Source organism: Sorex fumeus, unplaced genomic scaffold (genome assembly GCF_029834395.1).
Source record: "Sorex fumeus unplaced genomic scaffold, SorFum_2.1 ptg000007l, whole genome shotgun sequence".
Classification (NCBI taxonomy): domain Eukaryota; kingdom Metazoa; phylum Chordata; class Mammalia; order Eulipotyphla; family Soricidae; genus Sorex; species Sorex fumeus.
Genome location: NW_026606064.1, coordinates 41,893,088 through 41,907,705, shown reverse-complemented (window position 1 = coordinate 41,907,705; position 14,618 = coordinate 41,893,088).

The window sequence follows — 14,618 nt, the reverse complement described above, 5'->3', positions numbered from 1 at the left end:
CAAGAAAATTGCATTTTTAGGGGCCTGGAGTGATAGCACAGTGGGTAGGGCATTTGCCTTGCACACGGACGACCCAGGTTCGATCCCCAGCATCCTATATGGTCCCCTGAGCACTGCCAGGAGTAATTCCTGAGTGCAACGCCAGGAGTAACCCCTGAGCGTTGCTGGGTGTGATCCAAAAAAGGGGAAAAAAATAAAGAAAAATTGCATTTTTAGGTCAAATTTTTATCTCAAACATTTATAGGAAAATTGGATTCAATGTTTTGGAATATTGCCTCAACATTTTTACCCCAGCAGAAGCCTCCTCTCCCCCATTACCTTCTCTCTCACACTGTCCATTCTGCCAATGGAAAATTGACATGAATTGTATTAATAAACTTTGAAAATATAATGGGATAGACGAACTCATTCGGTTTGGCCATTTTTATTTCAGGGGGAATTGCCTGAAGGAAGCTGACTCTTCTTTGTGCCTTTCTCAAACCCATTTTTCGAATGGTATCATTGCAGTAAAGTTTACTCTATTATCTCATTTTATATGATATACCATCCTAACACTTCTTTACATTGATTAGTTGTTTTTAGAGTCTTTACCACTGTCTAATACTTAATTGATAATCCTATGTTTGTTTTGTGAAAATTTAAAAGAATATAAGGCTTATGAAGAAATTTTTTCATTTCTTTCATTTGCTGGATCTCCAAGCTGAAACAATATTTAACATGCCCTTGGCACTTTCTAATTACTTGATTATTTGTTGAATACACAATCATGTTTCTGTTTCAGAGCATGTATAGGCAAAAAGGATCCATCTTGTCTGAATTGAGCTGAATTAACACTGATTTTCACTTTGGATAGAAATGAACTTCTCTTCAAATCTGTTTCCTGTGTATGATCAAGGGGAATAATAATTCCTTTATCCCATCAGATGCCTACTTTACAGAGGAATGCTTTAAGAATCAATTAATAGGAAAACATCTGAATTTCTTGGCGAAAACATTTTATTAATTTGAAGCTTTTATTGTGTACAGAAATGTAAGCAACACGATGGCAATTACCAAGACAAAAACAATGTCAAAGTAATTATACTGTTCACAATATCACATTGCATTTTATAAAATAATTGATTTGTGATTGACATAAACAAGGAAAAAAAGCAGGGTTTTATATTTTTATTTTAAATGACAGGTTTCTTAAGAAACTCCCTTTTGTAGTTTTTGGTTATTATAGCATCACCATTTTATAGCACTTTTGGCCCTTTTATCATAACTTTCCGGTTAAAATTAAAATTCCTATAATAATATCGGAATGTTGGTCAAAAAATAAAAACTAAATTTTATCTTTATCAGGGCTGGAGCGATTGCACAGCAGGTAGGGCATTTGCCTTGCATGCAGTCAACATGGTCAACACGAGTTCGATTCCTCCGCCCCACTTGGAGAGCCCGGCAAGCTACCGAGAGTATCTCGCCCACATGGCAAAGCCTGGAAAGCTCCCGGTGGTGTATTCGTGGCATATTCGTGGTGTATTCGATGTGCCAAACACAGTGCCAAACACAGTAACAACAAGTCTCACGATGGAGACGTTACTGGGCCCGCTCGAGCAAATCGATGAACAACGGGAGGACCATGACTGTGATCTTTATCAGAAGTTATTTCCAGCTGCTCTTCCTAACGTATTGAAATTCTGATCTAGATTACATCTTAAATGACACAATTTTAAAATATTATTATATTTTTATTAACTGGCAAATTACTTGGATGCATATTGCAAATGAACTACTATGTAATTCTTAGGAAGGAATAAATTAAGTGTTGATACTTAGTTTCAGCCCTTTGAGCAGAGTAAAACAGGACATGAAAAGCCATCAAAATTTCTTACTTTAAACTGCTTTAAAATATAGTACTCATACAGAATTACCTCTCTCATATGTAGGATATAAAGAGACATATTAAGAAAATAATATATTCAAAGACAATAGAACCTGAGAACTGGCCCATAGACCGGTTTGGGCATGGGAAATGGGGTGTGGAGAGTGTTTGAGGGTAAAACATGGAAGGGAAGGAAACTGAGACCATGGATGGAGGAGGGGAAAGGGTACTCCAGTGGATGGTGTGATATTACTAATAGCAATAGCAATACTGTAAATCACAGCACTTAAATTAAAAATTAAAATCTAGGACACATTGAGAGACTGATTTGATCATTCTAAATCATTCTTTTTTTTTTTTGTTTTTGGGTCACACCCAGAGATTCACAGGGGTTACTCCTGGTTCATGCACTCAGGAATTACTCCTGGCGGTGCTCGGGGGACCATATGGGTCAGCAGCATGCAAAGCAAATACCCTACCTGCGGTGCTATCGCTCCAGCCCCTCTAAGTCATTCTTAACCATGAAATAGAGCATCATATTATATGCCTTATCTTGCTCTACTATAAAAATCTTTTTATTGTTACACAAAATGTTTGGAAAAACAATCTGGTAGCAATAAAATTGAGCATATAAGTGACCAAGAAATAGACTATTGTTTCTGCTGATCAGAAAGCAGGGGTGGTTACAGCTTGTCCATACAACAAGAACTTATGGTGTGTCTGGAATGAAGTTAAAAAGGACAGAATTAGAATGGCATAATGAGAGATAGAAGGAATACCCTGCCTGAGAGCTAAGTTCTTAATTATAGGCCACACTGGAGCTTTCACTAGATAAGAATTTTTTTTATCTTAGATTCCTGAAAATTCAGTTACTCTATTAAATCCATCTGATATGAACCAGAAAAGAAAAAAAGATAAGAAATTTTAAAAGAGCACTTTTTTTGTTTTAAAGAGTTTTCATAACAAGACTGAAATCTTGGTGTCAAGTAGCAATGCTCCAATAGGTGGGTGGAGGCAGTAGAGTTGTGATTTCATCAAATTGGGGGGGGGGAAGCAAAGAAATGCACCTCTTTAGATTTGGTTTGCAAATTCTAAGTCAAAATTGTCCTTTATCACCGAATTTTTATTTAGGCATAATGATTTACAAACTGTCCCAATTCTAAGCCCACCAACTATCCATGTCCCTTGACCAATGAACCAAGACCCCCATCCACTCCCCCATCCCACCTCTTTAGCAAACTCTTTTATTAAATTTATTTATATAATTTGGGTCACATTCTTAACAATAATGTTGACACTTAGGGTTTTGCTTTACACATTTCACCTCAAAGCAGTCTTTAAATTATCTGGCACTTTGCAGAAATCCAAAATCGCGAGGCTGCTATTGCGGCCATGCGAGATTATATGATTCTCATAACCAGCTATAAAAACAAAGTATCTCACAATGCCTTTTCAGCAATTCTGATTGTTGGGGGTGGGGGTGGGATCTAAACAATAACGGTGTATCTTTTGTCGAAATAATGAATGTAATCAATGTAGAGAAGAGTTAAGTGGAAATCATCTGCCTCACAGGCATTGGGAGGGGTCAGAGGGAGGTGTATTGGGGTTCTAGGTGGTGAAAAATGAGTACTGATGAAGCGAGAGGTGTTTGATCATTTTATGACTGAGACTTAAACCTGAAAGCGTAGTAACTTTTCCCATAGTGATTCAATAAATAAATACAAGAAGAAAAAAATAAATAAAATTATGAAAAAAAAGTAATGTGGAGTTCATGCCTAATTCAATCAGCTAATCAGTAACTGAATAAATAGCAGTACTCCTACATAAAAATAAAAAAAATAATAAAAAATTAACTATGACATAGGGACTGGAGCAGGCAAGGCACTTGTCTAGAACTTGGCTGACTAAGGTTTAATTCCTAGCATACCATATGGTCGGCCAACTCTTAGTAGGTGTGATCCTTGAGTTCTGAGCCAGGATTTAGTCCTGAATACTGTTCACTGTGGTTCCCAAACAATAAATAAATAAATAAACAATGCTAAAAAAAATGATTAAAGTATTTTTTTAAAAAAATAGGTGGAATAATATTCAAATAATAAATGAGATTACTGAACTTTAATGAATGAATTTACTTTTACAAAACCACACAACTTAGCAGAATTGGAACCAGAACTTTACCCCCATCTTTAGATTCCAGATATGTTTCGCACATTAGGCAATGTTTTCTCTAAGAGGAAACTAAAGATCAAGATAAGAGAAAACATTTTATAAGAGCACTTTTTTGTTTTAAAGAGTTTTTTTCATATTTAGAATAATTCATATTATAGGTTCTAAGAGTTTAGAAACGAAATTTAGAAATGAAATTTCCAGAAATGTTTAAAGATGGCAGAGAAAATATGGTAGAAAAAAACTGAGCATACTAAAAACTCTGAACCTTCTTAGATTTAGGATGGGCAACCTTCCCCCAACTCCCATATTTCTATAATCTTAAGCAACCTCGCTCAGGTCCCACTACCACCATATAAATTCATCTACCAGCCTTGTTCCAGAGACTCATAAATAAATCTCAAAAGAGATCAACTATCTGCAAAAATTTCTCAGCTACACTTCCCAGTTGAGACCTCCATGGCAATTTCAGAGTGGGGCAGGCAAGCTTCCCCACCTACAACAGCCCCAGCAGCTGCATCCATGGTCCCAAAGCCATGCAGGGCCATGCCTTCCTCTGGTTAGACTACCCACTTAAATATTCTGGATTTTCTGTAGCAACATCTCCAAACTCTAAAACTCTGATATCCCAGTAGTAGGACACCAGATTGGACAGGACATAGTGTTGAAACCAACTAATCTCAACTACCAACGACATTGGCACATAAAACTTAACTTACAACAATGATTACTAAAACCTCAGTCAAGGACTTAATGTCTCCATGGTGAGAAATGACAATTTTCACAAATGTTCTTCCATGGAAATATATATACATATATGTACATATATATGCACACACATATATATATGCTTTTGGATATAAAACATATATATATTTGCTTTTTGGGTCACATGCAGCAATGCACAGGGGCTACTCCTGGCTCTGCACTCAGGAATTACTCCTAGCAGTGCTCAGGGGACCATGTGGGATTCTGGAAATTGAACCTGGGTCGGTGTGCAAGTCAAATGCCCTGCCCACTGTGCTATTGCTCCAGCCCAGAAAATATATATTTTTATCATTCTTTTAGCTGTTTGAAAACCAGCAATATAAAATAAATTATTGTGGACTGCTATAGGAGCACACCTGAGGGGTGGTTGAGAAAATGGAGACAAAGGTGGAGAGAAGGCGACAGTGATAATGGGATGCATGTTGGAATAGTGAATTCTTATAACCAATTATCATCAACAACTTTGTAAATCATGGTGTTTAAGTACAATGGGGAAAATAGAGCATTTTCCTGATATAAGTACAATATAGAAGTGCAAAATGAATTGATAATCAAGACCTATTCATACAAAAGTTCTATAATACAATCTAATAGATGTTTATTAAGTCCCACCAAATGTTAACCATTATACATTTCCAACAATGAAGAGAACTTACCCAAAACATAGCCCAGTATAAAAGATAAGTAAATAACTATAATGTAATGTATGTGCATACAAAATGTTAAGAAAGCACAAGGATAAGAATGAAAAATATCTTTTACAATTGATCTATAAACTTGTATATAAAGAGAAGGAATAGCATTGCAGCATTTCAGATGGGTGGAATAATATGTCCTCAATTACAAAAACAAAGCTGAACGATGAACAGCAAAAATTTTGATATGGTTAGTTTTAAACTAAGGATTGAGTTTGACAGATAAGAAAGCTGTCACATAAATTGGGACCAGATTGTGAAAAATCTTAGTTTATGCTGGGAAGTCTGGGTTTTAAACAATCATAAAGTGTATGAGTTTTGGATATTTTAAAAGAAAAATGATTTCAAAAAGCCAAAATGAGTCGACCACCACATGTTATACAGACTAGCTTCATTTCTCCGCTAGAATCATTTCTACACTGCCAAATGAAGGCTATATGAAGTATATGTTTTATTCAACAAAAAATTAAGTTTCTTTTCTGACAGCTTTGTAAATAAATTTATCTAGCAGTAAAATGGGGCTTGAATAGCAGTTCATTGGATTCATAAGTAAGGTCAACAAAAACAATCACAATTAATTGACATGGATAAATCAAATAAGAGGATTTGATAAGGAAGATTTAAAGTTTTGAACTTGAAATCATCTGTTCTAAGTAGATTCATTCACAGTGACTCAAGTAAGGGCCGGAAATTATCAAATTTGTAAGTGGAACAAAATTATCAAGAATAACTAATATTCTGAATAATGTCTGAACTGAAATAGATTAACACAGACTGAAAATATACTCTGGAGACTGGAGAATGGCCCTTGTACATGGCTGACCAAGGTTCTTTCCTCAGCACCCTTTGGTCTCTGGATCCTTGCCAGGGATGATTTCTGAGACCAGAGCCAGAAGTAAGCTATGAGCACCATTGGGTGTAGTTTAAAACCTTTTAAAGAGTTTTTATATTCAAAAAAGGTTTTTATACTCTAAAACAAACAAAAGATGAAATCTAGTAAGGATAAACATTAGGGCTATATATAAGGTCCAGAGAGATAGCTCTGGGGTTAATGTGCTTAATTTGCATGCAGTAGGCCCCAGTTCAATCCCTGGCACCACAAATGGTCTCCAGAACTTTGATAGGAGTGATCCCTAAGCACAGATTCGTGAATCACCACTGATAACCTCTGAGTGTCTTGCTTCATAAAAAGACTTTTCCTTAAATTTAGAAAAATTAGATTCACAGGAAATACAGTAAATAACTGAATATCAGTTTAAATGAAAGAGAACTTTAGTATTTGTTTTGTTTATATTTGAAAGAAAACTCAAGATTGTTTTAAGGCCTCACACATCTGCCTCCAAAAGGTAGTATAATCTCAAACTACATTGCTAGAAATAGAATCAATAAGTGAAGGTGTTGGAAGTGAGATTCATCAAAATATTGTTGAGCATGAGCATCTATAATGTTTATATAGCAAGGATATATATATGTATATATATACACATATGTATTAGGTCTATTGTTTAGACCCTTACTCTGAATTTGCAAATTAAGATCCACAAACATCAAGATCCTTTTCTATTTTTTTTTTCTGTTTTCGCACCCTCTAGTATTCTCAGAGCCCAAAACAGTGCCAGGTCATCACTGCAGAATAGTGAGTATTCATTGAAGGAGTGACAAATGAACCTCAAGAAAAGTGTTAAGAGTGGAAAAGGGCCTTGAATCCACTCCAATAATAAGATGAAATAGAGGTTTTGCTACTCAAACAAGAGGCATAGATGATTTGTGATAACTATCTTAAAATGGTAAAGGATTAGTGAAAAATTAATAAAACATTGTCTTCGGGATGAAAGAATAAATTTCAGTATTAGTCAGCTATATTTTAGGTCAATACAAAGAAGCACTTTGTAACAATTAGGTCTGTTCAGACTAGATCTTCTGTGAGATCATGCCTGAATGAACCCCAACTGATTCATTGTTGAAGGTTGTTCAAGAGCTTGTTGTTACACTGAGGATGCTGATCTAGGCAGCCACAAAATTAACCTCTGATCCATGATATTCTCATTCTGTAAGTAGAAGGAAGTGACTGAAAAATTTAAAAGGTATCATTTTCCTGTGAGGATTTACAATTATTTTAATCTAAATTGAGGCAAAAAGATGAATGGAATCAACCGTGTGTGGGGGACGGAGAGTAGGTAAGATAAAGAAGAGACCAGTATGTTAATAATAGCTGGGAATGATCACTCTGGACAAGATCTGAGTGTTGGAAGTGGGTAAAGGGGTATTCTTGATAACCTTTCCGTCTCAATATTGCAAAACACAATGCCCAAAAGGAGAGAGACAGAGACAGAGAAAGAGACAGAGAGACAGAGACAGAGAAAGAAACCCTGTCATAGAGGCAGGCTGCGTCATACGGGGTTGGGGTGGGAATGTAAGGGAGCTTGGGGTCACTGGTGCTGGGAAATGTACACTGGTGGAGAGATGGGTGTTGGAATGTTGTGTGTCTGAAATCTAATCATAAACAGTTTGGTAAGGGTCTATCTGACAGTGATTCAATAAAAAAATTTTAAAATAAATTGAGACAAAATTATAATGTAATACTAAAAATGTCAGATGCAATACCAATAAATAGTTCTGTGTTCATTTTGGAATTCGGTATTACCAGAGAAACACTAATCTTTGAACATTGGGTAGATAGAAAGGAGGAAAGGTGGATATTAGTTAATGTTAGCATGAGAGTTTACATTCCCAGAAAAATATGTTCTCTGTAAACATGACACTGTCTTCATCACACAGTTATCTAACGTGTATCTGACAACCAAAAGTAACTAGTAGATTCCCTTTAATATTCAATTATTTTACTATGACCAGGGTTAGAGGGCACCTATTCATCCTGAGTTCTGTTTCAACTTGCTTTCCTTTTATTTTCCTGGATAAGAAAAACTGGCTGAGCACTAGCATGACTGAATTTCTACGAACAAATTCCTTTTAAGAAAAAATGGCAGATATAAAATTAAAAACTAATGACTAAAATATGTTAATTTGCTTGGAAGACTGTAAAGGAATCCATGGTAATGAGCTTAGTACTTCATAAATTTTTCTATGCACTACATATAATTTTGATTTGGGGACCAGACACAGCTGTATTCAGGCCTTACTCCTGGCAGGTCTCAGGAGTGGTACAAGACCTTACTGTACACAGGCGTTACTTCTGGCAGGACTCACGACTACATACAAGGTAAACTACTTAACCATTATACCATCTCTCTGGTCCCTCTTCTATGATGTTAATAACCTCTTCAGTTTCCAATCTACCTGACATGGTATTTTACAATTTTTCCTAAATATTTGACTTTTATAATTGTTCTATTTTCATGACTAATTTGAGTATACTTTTAAAAGTATGAGTAACACTGCTGTTTGTCTCTATCAGATATAATTAACCAGGGAGCTGGGTTTGTTACTTTTTTAATTTCTCAGTGTAGCAGAAGGTAATAATGGGTCCACACATTCCACAGAGCTATAGGCTAAGACCCTGAAGACCTCTCTTTTGATACTAGACAGACAACAAGCTATAAAACATACCACAGTTCTTAAATTAATCATTGGTATGTTTCTTGATTGGCAAAAAAAATGTTTTTGTCTTCATTGTTTTTTCCCATCTGATTTGGGCTCTGTACATTAAGAAGAAAAAATCACTTGAAGGATTAGCCAAAAGCTTACTGTGATGATGTAACACCTATCTGGGTGAGAGATGAGACTTTTCAGGCTTCCAAATTGATCTTCACTTAAAACTTTCCCTCCTTCTGGGACTCAAATGAAAAATATACCAGAGTTAGCTCCTGGTAGACTTGGGATGCTATGAGATTGTGGGGATCGAACCATTGCTACTCTCTGCTAGTTCAGAGCAGAGTTTAAACAATGGATTGCCTTTTAATATCTATGCCATTTGAAAATCTACTTAATAAGATATGAAGAGCTAAAAATTAAATCCAGATTGGCTGTATGCAAACAAGCACCCTACCCTGTGCTATCACCCCAACTCCTTATATTCTTTCTCTCATTTTTTGTTAAGCTTGCATAGCAGAAGAATGCAGCTTCCCTACAAATGAGCAGTGTAGTTTTGAATCCATTAGTTAAAAAGTTAAGTGGTCCATAAATGCCATCTAAGTGATCCTCCATGTACAGAATTATGATAGAAGTGGTTTGTCAGGTTTACCCTGCTCTGAGAAAAGACCCATTTCCAGAGTACTTGATTAGGTCATGCGAAACAGTGTCTATCCTATAAAATATAAACACACAGAAAAATACTTTGTAAGCCTTACAAGAAAAATCACATACTTTTGAATATAATAGGAATCTGCTTGCTTGAAACAAAAAGGATTTAAAGTCTCCTGGGCCAGGGAAACCCAAATCTACTTCCTTTGCGTACCAAGTGCAGAACTCTCATGCAGACTCCTTACCCATAAATAGCGAGTGTAAAAGAGGAAACTCATGTTCTGTAATAATAGATTGATGCAGAGCTCTCTTTGGTCACTTCAGAACCTTAGCACATCTGAAAACAGTGCACAAAATGAAACCAAATAAACTGGGGCCAGAGAGATAGTCCAATGGACTAACACATGCTTTGCACGTGGGCAGGCCCAGGCTTGATCCCTGGCAACACAAATGTTCCCCTGAATACAAAGCAGAAAGTAGCCCCAGATTACCTCCAGGTATTGCTTAAAAACAAAGAAAAACCTAAATTAAACTTCTAAAACTGCAAAGGGGTCAAGCCTGATATGTGCCTTTAAGCTATTTAGCAAGATGCCGGGAACATAAAAGGATCTAAATAGGGAGGGGGGAGGTCCTTAAATTTCTTGATAGCATAGTTCTAGCTATTCCGAATGAAAATTTTGTCATCTATACTGGCCTAAAGATAATGATTATGATAGCATAGTTTTAGCTATTCTGAATGAAAATTTTGTCCTCTATACTGGCCTAAAGATAACAATTAACTTAATATAGAGAATATCTCTGCTGTCTGATAATACTTATACTTTGAAAAGTTTTTAGCACTTGGAACATTTCTAATGGTGTATAGTAGATTTACAGATATATTTTTAAGGTTCCTTGACCACCTTAAAAATGACATTAAAAGAATACAAGCAAAATTCCATTCATATCATTCTTCTGTGGAAATGCCATGCTAAACTACATTCAAGTTTCTACAACGCATTCCTACTTTTATTCCTGTGTCATATCCCTGGGAAATCCCTAGGTCAGTGGCTTGATGCTGGGGAATATGGATTCTGGCATTACCAGGGCCTTACCTGATGGTACTCAGGAGACCATGCGCTGCTGGGGATTAGATTTGGAGCCTCCTGCATGCAATACATGTGTTTCAGTCTTTTGTGCTTTCTCCAGGATCCTTTTGAATTGTTTTAAATATTCCAAGATCTTTCTGTGATATCACCAATTTCTACTTATGCCCAAAGGGAACATTTAATTTCAAAGAAATTGCTAAAAAATGATAACACAATCTATCTACACATTTTTTCTCACCATTTCCTCGCCAGGCTTCCTGAAAGCTAATTTATTTGCTCTCTCCCACATCAATAATTTTTGTAATATTGCTTTTATGTATTTTTGTAAAATAAGTGTTTTTACCAAATATTTTTTCTTCTTTCCACATTTTAAAATTAAAGCACTGTGATTTACAAAGCTATTATATACCTTAAGAGAAAAGGGAGAACAATGGATGAACACCTTTCAGGGGGATTTCCGCACAAGCCCATAAGCAGTAAAACAGGGTGTTAAGGTTCCTCACTCTCCCCAGCTGGCTAGCAATTAGCTTGTTCAATGGTCTCTGAAGTATTGTTTTTTACATAGTAACTGGACATTGCACCCGACTGTTTGTGGAGAGAGGGAGGAGTCACTGCTAGGAAGTCAACGGGGCTCTTTTAGGGGAAGAGCTGTCTACTGCTTGTCCACTTGACTCAAGTCTCGGGAGCTCATCTTCAACCCCAACTGTTCCCCCAGTCATCCCCTGCAGTGCCCCACAAGTTTCTTGCTTTTCAGTATGGTTTTAGCTATGCAGGGTCTTTTACGGTTCCACATAAACTTTGACTGTCGTCTCTTCTGTTTCATTATTTGTATATAAGAATGAGACAAAAATAAGAGTTTTGTGTACTAAGTTTGTAGCTGATCAGTTTGCTGTATTGGTGTACTGTTTCTAACTGCTTTTGAGTGACTCTTTAGGGTCTTCAATGTATATCATGATGCCATCTGCAAATAGAGATAGTTTTCAATTCCTCTATTCCAATTTGTATCCCTTTTTATTTCCTTCTCTTGCCTTATTACTGTTGCCAACACATCTAATACAAAGTTGAATAAAAGTGGGGGCAGTGGATATTCTTATCTTTTGCATGGATGATTTCAGTTTTAAGCCATAAAATAATATTGGATATGAACTTTTTATAGTTATTACTAACTTAAGGAAGTTTCCTTCCACCCTATTTTTTAAGAGTTACTGTCATAAATGGGTGTTGGAACTTGTTGAAAGCTTTGTCTGCATCAATTGATATGATCATATGATTTTTATCTTTCCTTTTACTGATATGGTGTATTATGATACTTTATTTGAATATATTGAACCATCGCTACAACCTGAGATGAACCCCACTTGATCACGGTATAGGATGTTTTTGATATGTGGTTGAATTCAGTTTGCTAAGATTTTGTTGAAGATTTTTGCATCAATGTTCATCAGGGAAATTGATCTGAGATTTTCTTTTTTAAATAATATATCTGTCATCTCTGAATTTCAGGGTAGTGACAGCTTCATAGGAGGTGTTAGGAAAGATTTTTGCTTCTTCAGTATTTTAGAATAATTTAAGGATCAGTGTAAGTCTTATCTTAGCAGAAGGCTTGATAAAATTCACCTGTAAACCCATACAGGCTAGGACTTTTATTCTTGGAGAGATTCTTAATTACTGTTTAAGTTTCCTTGCTTGCAATTGGTCTTTTCAGGCTTTCTACTTCCTCCTCATTCAGTGTTTAGAGATAGCTTGTTACTAGGTATCTGTCCATTTCTTCTAGGTTCCCCAACTTAACAGAGTAGATTTGTTAATAGTAAGTTCTCATGATGTCTTGGATTTCTGGGGCTTCTGTTGTAATTTCTCCCTTTGTTTTTTTTTCCCCTCATGAGTCTAGCCAATGTGTTGACTATCTTGTTTCTTCTTTCAAAGAACCAGCTCCTGGGTTCATTAATTTTTATTGTTAATTTTTGCTACGTACTTTTTATTATTTTCTTCTACTAGTCTTTGGATTCCTTTACTGTTGGTTCTCCAGACATGTCCCTTTACGTTTCTGAATCTATCTTTTTCTTCTTTTCTTTTGTAGTCCTGTATTACGATGACTGTCCCTCTAAGTACAACTTTTACTGTGTAACTTTATTTTGATAACTTGTTTCTTTGTTTTCAATAGTCCAAAGAATCTCTTTATGTTTTCCTTGATTTCTTCTTTTAATCCAACTGTTTGGTAGCAACATGTTGTTCAGTCTCCAGTTGTTACAGTTTCTCCCCATATTCTTTTTATGGTTAATTTCTATCTCCATGATATTGTGGTCTGACAAGATGCTTGGTATAAGTTAGACTTATGTCCTAAAATGTGATCTATCTGAGAGAATGTTCCGTGTGCAGTAGAGAACATGTAATCACTTTTGAGGATGGAAATGTATAAATCCATTAGTACCAGCCCTTTAGTTCCTCGTTTAGGGTTCTTGCGTACTTACTGATATCTGTCTAGGGATCTAGTGGATCCAGTGGAGGCAGTGGGATGTTGATTTCTCCCACTGCTATTATGTTTCCATTTATATGTTTCTCTAGGTTTGTAAGCAAAAACCTTACAAACTTTGCTGACCAGACATTTGGTGCAAATATCTTGATTAGAGTTAGTATTTCTTGCTTATTATTTCTGTGATCAAAAAGTAGTATCCATCTCTGTCTCTAATTGCTTTCTTTAGATTGAATGCAATTTGGTCTCATTTAAGTATGGTTGTTCCAAATTTTTCTGGTTTTCCATTGGATTGGATATTGTTTTCCATCCTTTGACTCTGAACCTGTGTCTAAAAAAACATTTGATTTTTATAACTGAAACCCAAGCACAAAAATTTGTAAGTCCGCAACTGTACCTCATGGTGTTTCACTAGTAAAAATTTTAAATAAATAAAACAAAAAAAACGTGATTTTTATATGTAATCCCTGTAAACAGCAAATGTGTGTGGGTTTTTTTCCTGATCCAACCAACCGATCTGTGCCTTTTGATGGGGGAGTTGAGTCCATTGGACATCCAGTGATATTATTGATATAAAGTGCTGTGTTGCCATTTTACTGTGTAGGGTTATGGCTACTACACTTGGTTGTTATGTTTTTATAAATGGCCTTTCAGTAGATCCTTCAGGGTTTGTTTAGTTTTCACAGTGTCTCCAGCTCTTGTTTACCTGAGTTTGTCTGTATCACCCACTTCCATCTAAATAAGAGCTTTGCTGGATAGTGGATCTACATTGAAAGTTTCTTTCATTCAGTAATTTTAATATATCCTTCCACTCTTTTCTTGTCAGCACTTTTCTGCCTGGAAGATCTGTTGTGATTCTTATGTTGTTTCCATTACATTTAAGATTTTTCTTCTCTCTTGCTGCTTTAAGAAGTTTACCTATCTCTTTGGTTTTTGACAATTTGTTTACTATCTGTCTCGGTGTTCTGCTAGGTCTCTTGCTTGATACCTTTTGGCCCTCTTGAATCTCCTTGATTGCCCTTCCACAGAGAGTGTGGCAATCTCAGCTATTGCTTCTCCCACCATTCTTCCTTTCCCTATCTTTTTTCCTCCCTTCTAATATTCCTATGATTTAGAGATTATTTTTCCTGTTATCTCTCACTAAGTACCTTATATTTTCTTCCATTCTTTTGTTTCTCTTTTCCTTTTTGGCATCATTATTAGTGCTAGCCTGTATCTTGTCTTCAGATTCATCTAAAATGTTCGCCCCTTATGAGATTCTGCTACTATAGCTTGTTAATGTGTTCATTAGTGCTTTCATTTCCATTTGTATGGAATCTATTGTCTTTTGAAAAATTTATTCTTTAAATTTGTCAAATTTCTCATCT